A 10,906-nucleotide genomic window follows, 5' to 3' on the forward strand; every position below is an offset into this window, starting at 1 on the left:
GCACCGCCGGCCCGAAAATTATTATGATAGTGTCCTGAAGGGCTCTCGCCTTATGGCAGAGCAATGTGCTAAGGATGTAATCTTTGAGTGAATGCACTCATTTTATCCTGTAATATGAAACAACTTCATTTGCGCAATATAATGCTTGTCGATTTAAAATTTTACCTCATGTGTGGTCGCTTACAAAATCTGAGAGTTGGCCAGTCGTCGGCTTCTGCCCCCATGTAACTAGTACAAGGGTGTTCGGGATAAATCTAAACACTCTTTATCCAAATTTTTGGTCCTTTAAGGAGGTGTTTAGCGCAACGAACAAGGCAATCATATTATACAACTTTATCACCCTCACTTAGCCATAGAAGTTCTATAATTTTAAATTTTGGCGTAGCCCCTGGTATTCGGAAGGACAAACTTGGGGCGCTATACACACCTAAATCGGACAAAAACCGATTCCTCGCATGAAGCGGAAAAAATCTTTTAAGGATTTGAAACCTCTCGAATAGTGACCAGCTCTCGCAGGTCGTGCGTGTAGCCCCGGGCCTTCATGTTTTTGTTTGATTGGTGACGGGGTGCGGGCTGGTGTTCGGGTTGATACGCCGCTTTATCTCGGTCACGAGGTGGTCGGTCAGCCGCATCCTGCGCTGGTAGTATAGGCTCTAGTGCCTCGTCCTCGAATTGAGGTAACAACATGTGCCTCGGGTAGCTTTTGGTTGGGAGATCGAGTCCGTATTCCTCGGCCACCAGGACCTTAGTCCATCTGTCAATTAGCAAATCTTGATCAGCTTGAAGCTATTGTTGTTTTTTCTTCAAGCTCTTTGCAGTGGCTATAAGCCAGCTCTTGAAGCGCTCCTGCTCGACGGGATCCTCAGGCATGATAAATTCATTGTCGCCGAGGCTTACCTCGCCTTTGGAGAGCGGCATGTAATTGTCATCCTTCAAGTCTTCATCCATTGCCTGTTCATTAGGGCTAGCTTGCCCGTCCTCCCATCCGGCCTGCTCGAGGCTTGGCTGGGCAGGATTGTTTTCGTCTTCAGCATCATCCGGAGTGCTATTGTCTTTTGTGACGGTATCGCTGTTTTTGCTATGGCGGGATTTAGAGCAGCACCACTGACGTCAGCGCTTGGATTGCTTCTCAAGAGGATCATCCTCCATTGCATCCTTTTGATCCTCACCACTATTTTCTTTGGGTGTGTCCACCATATATATGTCATATGATGAGGTGGCTGTCCAGCGCCCTGTGGGCAGTAGTTCCTGTTCTTCTCTGGCATCGTCGTCTATACCGTCGATGTCTTCGGAGTCGAAATCAAGCATGTTGGTTAAGTCATCAACAGTGGCTATTAAGTGGGTGGTGGGTGGGTAACGAATTCCTTCATCGTCCACTTCCCACTCGAGTCGGACACAGTTCGGCCAAGAGTCTCCTGACAGGGAGAGATATTTCAATGAGTTTAGCACGTCACCCAAGGGCGAGTGCTGAAAGATATCCACGGAGCTAAACTCCATGATCGGTGCCCAGTCAGATCCGGGCATGGATGCACACGGTTTGGAGCCTATGGCCAGAGACGAGTCCGAGGGTCTGATGAAACAGACCTCCTCAGAAGTGAAATCTGTGTTTGGCTCTACCGTCGCTAAGAGTGAGGCCTCCATGGCGGGGTCCATCCTCCCGTCCTCGGATGGAACAATCTGCACTGGATTTAAAGCCAGAGCAGCTGCATGTGTGATCTCCTGAACACCGTCCGACGACAGATCTAGGTCATGTTCGTCGCGATTGTAGGGTGCATCTGTCATGGGCTCGAATCCGTCGAAGATCAAGTCTCTGCGGATGTCGGTAGTGTAATTCAGGCTTCCAAACCTTACCTGACGGACAGGGGCGTAGCTATCGATCTGCTCCAGGTGGCCAAGCGAGTTGGCCCGTAGTGCGAAGCCGCTGAATATGAAGATCTGTCTTGGGAGGAAAACCTCGCCCTGGACCGCATCGTTGTGGATGATTGAAGGAGCCATAAGGCTTAAGGTGACAACACAGTGGAACTCTCAATGAAAGCACCAATGTCGGTGTCAAAACCGGTGGATCTCGAGTAGGGGGTCCTGAACTATGCATCTAAGGCTAATGGTAACAGGAGGCAGGGGACACAATGTTTTACCCAGGTTCGGGCCCTCTCTATGGAGGTAATACCCGGCTTCCTTCTTGATTGATCTTGCTGATATGAGTATTACAAGAGTTGATCTACCACGAGATCGTAGGGGCTAAACCCTAGAAGCTAGCCTATGATTATGATTGTTGTTCTTGTCCTACGGACTAAACCCTCTGGTTTATATAGACATCGGGGGGGGGGGGCTAGGGTTACACAGAGTGGGTTACAGAGAAGGAAATCTACATATACGAATTGCCAAGCTTGCCTTCCACGCAAAGGACAGTCCCACCCAGACACGGGACGAAGTCTTCAATCTTGTATCTTCATAGTACAACAGTCCGGCATAAGCATATAGTCTGGCTGTCCGAGGACCCCCTAATCCAGGACTCCCTCAGTGGTTGTCATGGCCGACACCCCATCGCCGGACACCATGGCCATCACCCGCTCTGCCACATGGTCCGAAGGCCGGAGGTGGTGGTCGTGGCTGCCACCCCATCGTCGGTTGTCGTGGCCGCCAGCCCACCGTCGACCGCTGGGATCATCACCCGCTCCGCCACCACTGCCCGAAGGAGCGATGCAGAGGTGGAGGCCCGCATGTGCGGCAGTGACCTTGCGTGCTACATCGAGTTCCTGCGGGAGGGGGAGGAGCGCCTCGTCGAGCATGCAAAGAACCTTACTGCCGCCATGTCCGCGACACACGCTGACGTAGAGGCGAGGAATACGGAGATCTACGAGGAGAACCACTGCTTCGAGAGGGGTCGTCTGGAGTGGCGGAGGGCGTTCGAGGTGAGCGTCGCTGAATGCAGCAGCGGCAGGCACCGTATTGCGGCTGTCCAGCTCGTCGGTAGGCTCCTCCTCCTCTACCACTTACTGAGCGTGCTTGGCAGAGGAGAGGCTGCCGGAATTAGTACAAAGCCCCTCTATAGTAGTAGTATTTAGCATTGCTGAGGACATCGTTAACTGGTAGCTGCTCGGTTGGCTTGCGAGTAGGGGATTAATAGGCTAATCGGCAAGTTAATCGGCCATTTAATCAATTAATCGGACGATTTATTGGTTTATCGGCTACTCGGTGACCTTACGAGTAGGGGTTAATCGGCAAGTTAACTGGTTAATCGGACGAATTCTTGAACAGGGGTATTTAGGGACTATTTTTTCCAGTTCATCTGACTATAGATGTGGTGGAACTGTACAACGTACTTAAAATTAGCTAGTATATAAAGTAGAACTAGCTATTTCAGTATGTGGTTGGTAACAATTGGGGAAAAGTTTGGTTGGTTCAGCTATCGAGTTGAACTGCTTGTATAAAGAACGATTGCTTAATGTATGAATGAAATATGTGCTTAATTGCTGAATTTTAGTTGCAAAAATTAGATACTACTAGTGATTTTTAGCTGCATATTTTGACAAATCGCAGTGTTACAAGGTTGACAAATGGCAATGTTACTAGCTCAAAAAATGTCAATCTTCCCAGTTTGACAAATGGCAACATACCCAATATGACAGATGCAAATCTTACCAAATTGTTTGTAAGTGGTTGTACATGGGTCATCCAAAATAACCGTTTGTGATCAAGAGTTGCACAAATCCTACTCGGTCCATTTTCCCTTGGCTTCCTGGGGAAGCTGTCGGTTTGCATACGGGTGTTCTAATTAAAACATTTGAGATGAGTGTTTTATATTTAAAAACCATTGATGTTTCTTTCAAAAGAAAATTGTTTGATAAGTCTATACATTAGGAGAGAAAAATGCAACTTCGCTCAAACCATATATTTCATTTAGTCACACTACGAATTTATATTCATATGATCGAGAGACAGTATTAAACCCAACAAAAAAACTATTTTCGGTGGTGGCTTTGGTGGCGTCCCGTGCCGTCTTGTCGTTGCCGTCCTCTGGGTCGCCATTGTTGAAGTCTTCAAGTAAGCACGTAATGTTCTTCACTTGTAAATCAAACATCATGTCATCGTGCGATTGACGGGCAGGGCGCGGGAGGATGGCAGCTGGCGGTACTGACAGGTAGCGGTCGATGGCAGCGTCCCATACGGCTGAGGGGGACGTGCACATGGGCACGAGCGCGGCGGGTGCAGCCAAACGCATGGGACTGGTGCTGTGATGGGTGGAGGGGCGCGCATGGGCACAGGCACGCGCGCTGGTGCTGGCATGTACATGAGCTCGCGTGGGTCCGTGGAGACCTTGCTGACGCCCGCGGCTTCCAGCTCTGCAATAGTGCTCGGTGACCATCCCGTCAATGTTACCGGGATGGTCGCTGGCGTGAGCACGGGGATGGGAGCTGGGACCGAAGCGGCAGTAGCAACCGCCGCGGCCAGCTTGTTCTAGGCCATGTCCATGAGGCCCCATTCCTCCTTATTTTCTATCTCCTCCGGCTCGGAGTTGACTTCACCAAACTAGAAGACCAGTGGCAGATGATCCTTCTACACCATGGAGTTGGTGGAGGTCTACGGGTGGGAGGGGAATGGGAGGCGAATAGTAAGGCCGCCCGTATTAAGCAGCGGCTCAGGCACCATTAATGGAGAGGAAGGCGGGTGGTCATGGAAGTCAAAGGGCTCGCTTCCCAGTGAGCCTGCACAGCATACAGCTCACACGCTTTCCAGTGAGCCTATACATTGAAGGATAGCATGGACCCCTCTCGGTCAGCCTGTGCACCGGACTGCGCTCGCACGCCTCTCCTTCAGTCAAGCAGTTGTCCGCACGACACCTCCTATAGCCATTAAAACCAAGACACGTGGTGTCACGTGAACTGTTAACATAACGCACACGATTTGAATTACACAAACGTTTGCGATGTTAGAGTGGCAGCTATTTGTTTCAAAATGCCTTTGTTGGCAGTTATTCGAGTGCTTCTTCTCTCAAAATGGACACGAAAAATACCATGGCATATCAGGTGTCGTTCCATGATAGCATGCCAAGTTTCATGAATTTCAGACGAGTTTTGGATTTGCTAGAATTTAAAAACAAAGTATCTCAATGTTTTGCCGGCAATCAACAGTGCACTGGTGTTTGAAATTCATTCCCATTTCTTGCACGGGACCTAAGCAAGCACAAGCACAAAGATTTGATTTTTCAACCAATTTATCTGCACTGGAGCATGTGCATGTAGTTCGAATTTGAATTACGCACGTAAAATGCCTAGAAAACCCAGTTAATGTATAAAAATGTCCAAACGAACCCCGAAAAATTCCAAAATTTAACACAACACTCTTGTTGTTCTTTGTTGACACTAGAAAGTTTTTTGAAAGCAATAAGAGGCAGCGGATATCATTTTGTTCCCAAAGGTGGGACGTACCCTACCGAAACCATCAGGCTTGTTGTGAGAAGCTTATACCCAAACCTGCCCCAAATGGGACAAAAAAATTACCATGGCATGTTGATGCCGTTCCATGACAGCATGCCAGGTTTCAAGAATTTCAGACGAGTTTTGGATTTGCTAGAATTTAAAAACAAAATATCTCAACATTTTGCTGGCAATCAACAGTGCCCTGGTGTTTGAAATTCATTCCCATTTCTTGCATGAGACCTAAGCATGCACCCAAGGACAAAGATTTGATTTTTCAACGAATTTATGTGCACTAGAGCATGTGCATGTAGTTCAAATTTGAATTATGCACATAAAATGCCTATAAAACCCAGTTAATGTATAAAAATGTCCAAACGAACCCCGAAAAATTCCAAAATTTAACACAACACTCATGTTGTTCTCTATTGACACTAGAATTTTTTTGAAAGCAATAAGAGGTAGCAGATATCATTTCGTCCCAAAGGTGGGACGTTCCCTATCGAAACCAGCAGGCTTGTTGTGAGAAGCTCTGGGTTGTGAGAAGCTTATACCTGAACCTTCCCCAAATGGGACAAAAAATTTACCACGGCATGTTGATGCAACTCCATGATAGCATGCCAAGTTTCATGAATTTCAGACAAGTTTTGGATTCACTAGAATTTAAAATATTGCGATTGAGTAGCGGTGGCAGGGTGTTTGACATTCATTCACATTTCCTGCATGGGACCTAAGCATGCAACCAAGGACACATATTTGAACTTTTCAACCAATTTATATGCATTAGAGCATGTGCATGTAGTTCAAATTTGAATTATGCACATAAATGCATTGAACACTCAATTAATGCATACAAATATCCAAACAAACCCCCAAAAAATCACAAAAATTGACACAACACTCCTGTTGTACTATGTTCGCACTAGAAAATTTTTGAAAGCAATAAGAGGCAGCGGATATCGTTTCGTCCCCAAAGGTGGGATGTTCCCTACCGAAACCATCAGGCATGTTGTGAGAAGCTCTGGTTTGTGAGAAGCATATCCCCAAACCTGTCCCAAATGGGATAAAAAAATTACCACGACATGTTGATGCCGCTCCATGATAGCATGCCAAGTTACATGAACTTCAGACAAGTTTTGGATTTACTAGAATTTAAAAACTAGGAATCTCAATGTTTGCGTCCGAGTGATGGTGGCAGGGTGTTTGACATTCATTCCCATTTCTTGCATGCAACGTAAGCATGCAACCAAGGACACAGATTTGATATTTCAACCAATTTATATGCATTAGAGCATGTGCATGTAGTTCAAATTTGAATTATGCACATAAATGCATTCAAAACTCAACTAATGCATAAAAATGTTCAAATGAACCCCGAGAAATCCCAAAAATTGACACAACACTCCTGTTGTTCTATCTTGACATGAGTAAATTTTTGTAAGCAATAAGAGGCAATGGAAATCATTTCATCCCCAAAGGTGGGACATTCCTTACCAAAACCATCAGGCTTGTTGTGAGAAGCTCTCGTTTGTGAGAAGCATATCCCCAAACCTGCCCCAAATGGGACAAAAAATTACCATGGCTTGTTGATGCCGCTCCATGATAGCATGCCAAGTTTCATGAATTTCAGTTGAGTTTTGGATTTACTAGAATTTAAAAACCAGGTATCTCAATGTTTGCGGTCGAGTGACGATGGCAGGGTGTTTGACATTCATTCCCATTTCTTCATTGGGACCTAAGCATGCAACCAAGGACATAGATTTGAATTTTCAACTAATTTATATGCATTAGAGCATGTGCCTGTAGTTCAAATTTGAATTATGGACATGAATGCATAGAAAACTCAGTTAATGTATAAAAATGTCCAAGCGAACCCCGAAAAATCCGAAAAATTGACACAACACTTGTGTTGTTCTATGTTGACACGAGAAACATTTTGAAAGTAAGAAGAGGCAATATATATTGTTTCGTCCCCCAAGGTGGCACGCACCCGACCGAAACCATTAGGCTTGTTGTGAGAGAAGCTCTACTTTGCGAGAAGCTTAAACCCACACCTGCCCCAAATGAGATAATATTTTTACCACGGCATGTTGCTTCTGTTCCATGATAAATGTCAAGTTTCATGAATTTCAGACGAGTTTTTGATTTACTAGAATTTTGAAAGCATGTATCTCAATGTTAGCGGTCGAGCGACAGTGGCAAGGTGTTTGACATTCATTCTCATTTCTTGCATGTGACCTTGATGTATACTACGCAACCTTCTCCTTGTAGACGTTGTTGGGCCTCCAAGTGCAGAGGTTTGTAGGACAGTAGCAAATTTCCCTCAAGTGGATGACCTAAGGTTTATTAATTCGTGAGAGGTGTAGGATGAAGATGGTCTCTCTCAAACAACCCTGCAACCAAATAACAAAGAGTCTCTTGTGTCCCCAACACACCCAATACAATGGAAAATTGTATAGGTGCACTAGTTCGACGAAGAGATGGTGATACAAGTGCAATATGGATGGTAGATATAGGTTTTTGTAATCTGAAAATACAAAAATAGCAAGGTAACTAATGAATAAAGTGAGCGTAAACGGTATTGCAATGCTTTGAAACAAGGACTAGGGTTCACACTTTCGCTAGTGCAAGTTCTCTCAACAATAATAACATAACGGGATCATATAACTATCCCTCAACATGCAACAAAGAGTCACTCCAAAGTCACTAATAGTGGAGAACAAACGGAGAGATTATTGTAGGGTACAGAACCACCTCAAAGTTATTCTATCTGATCTATCTATTCAAGAGTCCGTAGTAAAATAACACGAAGCTATTCTTTCTGTTCAATCTATCATAGAGTTCGTACTAGAATAACACCTTAAGATACAAATCAACCAAAACCCTAATGGCACCTAGATACTCCAGTGTCACCTCAAGTATCCGTGGGTATGATTATATGATATGCATCACACATTCTCAGATTCATCTATTCAACCAACACAAAGAACTTCAAAGAGTGCCCCAAAGTTTCTACCGGAGAGTCAAGACGAAAACGTGTGCCAACCCCTATGCATAAGTTCATTGAACCCGCAAGTTGATCACAAAAACGTACATCAAGTAGATCACGTGATATCCCATTGTCACCACTGTCGGATATCGGGTTCCGGCAAAACCCTTAAGGTTTGAACTCTGGGGTGCGCACGAAGATCTTCTCCCTACCGAAACACGCCCAAGACCTCGTCGTAGTTCTAAGCTAACACGATGAACAACACAAGAGACACAAGATTTATACAGGTTCGGGCCACCGTTGTGGTGTAATACCCTACTCCTATGTGTGGTGCGGTGGATTGCCTCTTGGGCTGATGATGAACAGTACAAGGGAAGAACAGCCTCGCCAGGGGTGTTCTTGTGGTGGTGTGCTTGGAGAGGAATTGATCCGTCTCTATTGGCTCTAGATGAGATCCTCGATACCTCCTACTATGGTGGCTATCTCTATTTATAGAGGCCCTGGTCCTCTTCCCAAATATTGAGTGGGAAGGGAGCCAACAACGGCCTTTTTGAAAGGGGACAGCTAGTACAAGCTATCCTGACTAAAGGTGGTCTTCGACTGCCAAAGGCACTGGCAATGACGTCGTCTTGGGCTCCACGGTGACCTCCGTCCTGCCGCTCTACTGGTCTTGGTCTCGTTGCACCGATATGGAAACCTTTGCTTGATGCCTCGATACTCCGCGCGTGTGCTTGCCCCCTTTGCACCAAAGAGGAAACGAGGACATTGCGCAGTCTAGTGCCCGCCTGGCGGCCGCCTGGTCTTGATCGTCATGGCTTGCGTCACGAGCACCTCGCGAGGTACCCCTTGCCTTGATCTCTCCACCTCCTCGTGAGCCTGCCTGGCGAGACCGCCCCTGAGGAGGCCTTGTGTCGTCCGCCCCGCGAGGCTTGGCCCCTCGCCAGGGTCTTGAACTTGGGTTGATGAACATGGGCCGTACTGGGCCACTGCTGAGCCACACTGCAGGCCGCAGGCAGGCAAGTCTGGGGACCCCCTCCCAGAACACCGACAGTAGCCCCCGGGCCCAAGGCGCGCTCGGACTTGGCTTAGCAACGAAGCCAAAGGGCAAGTGCGGAGCGCCGCGGGCCCCGATAGCCTGCGCCCTTGGTCGCCGTGTGGCGGTTGATTGGACGTGGGCGTCTCCTCTTCCCCATGCTGCCTCGGCAACTGCCCGACTGACAAAAGGCTGGCCTGGGTTAGGCTTACCTTCATTGCTCTCATTCACCTTGCTCCAGATCCCCTTTCTTGCTCTCTTGATTCCGAAATCTCCAGATCTGCTCCATCCTTCCCCTCTTAGCGTGCAATGGCGCCTCGCAAGACTGCGGCCGAGGCCCCGCCGGCTTGGTACTCGCAGGCCCTGGATCCCCCCAACATGAAGGAGAAGAACCTCATTGCTACGCGCCTGATGACGGCGGCGCAGGGCAGTGAGATGGGGGAGACCAGACTTCGGGCAGGCTCCGTCCTGTCGGAGGCTAAGGGGAGCACCTTCTACCCCTTCTTCATGAGCACCGTCATCGCCGGCCTGGTTCCTCCCTTCTACGAGTTCTTCTACGCCGTCCTCCGTCATTAAAGGTTGCAGGCCCTTCATCTCCACCCCAACTTCGTTCTCCTTTTGTCGATTTTCGCTTACTACTGCGAGGCGCACGTTGGGGTGATGCCGTCCGTGGCTTTGCTGTGCCACTTCTTCTCCCTCTGAATCACTGGCGGTCATACCTCGGCGTGTGCTGGCTTCGTCGCGTACTCCAAGGACAACGCGATCTCAAAGACCGAGAAGAGGGTCATCGGCTTTCGGAGCAAGTGGGTCATGATGGATGCCGGATGCATCCACTCTCGGTTGGTGTTGCCAATGGAGAAGCCCCAGCCGACGAGGCGTGGTCTCGTGCGAAGATTGATGACTGACGGGCGAAGTCGGTGCTAGAGAAGATGAACGCCGACCTAAGGCTGGGCAATATGAAGGCGGCGAAGCTGACAGGGGCCATGCTCCTGAGGGAGTTCCTGGCACAGCGGGTGGCTCCACTTCAGGCACACTCGCGCCCGCAATGGACGCTTGGGGGCACGGACGACGATCTTCACCTAAACTCAGTGGCCCTGGCCAATGAAGATCTGGTTGCAGCTCTCTGCATCTTGGTTGGAGAAGACATGGAAGGTTTGGAGGGCGCTCCTGCCCCCCTGTTCCTTCGCGACAACTGGCAACAGGTGGTGGATGCCATGCCCACCTTTGATGGGCGTAGTCTGGTGCCGGCGGTGGCTCCTAAGGCGCGACGGTGTCGGTGGAGGTGTCTTCTGACGATTCCTGTGAGGGAGGAGGGGAAGACGAAAAAGAAGAGGAGCGCGACCCGGAGGCGATTGCTGAGGGGATGGGGAGACCTCCCCCCGGCACAGGGCCAGTATCCTCCACACCCTGTCAGACGATGACGAGGCCGATGTCAAGCGAGAAGAAGAGGACCCGCCCGTGATCCCG

Source organism: Triticum aestivum, chromosome 5B (genome assembly GCF_018294505.1).
Source record: "Triticum aestivum cultivar Chinese Spring chromosome 5B, IWGSC CS RefSeq v2.1, whole genome shotgun sequence".
NCBI classification, from domain to species: domain Eukaryota; kingdom Viridiplantae; phylum Streptophyta; class Magnoliopsida; order Poales; family Poaceae; genus Triticum; species Triticum aestivum.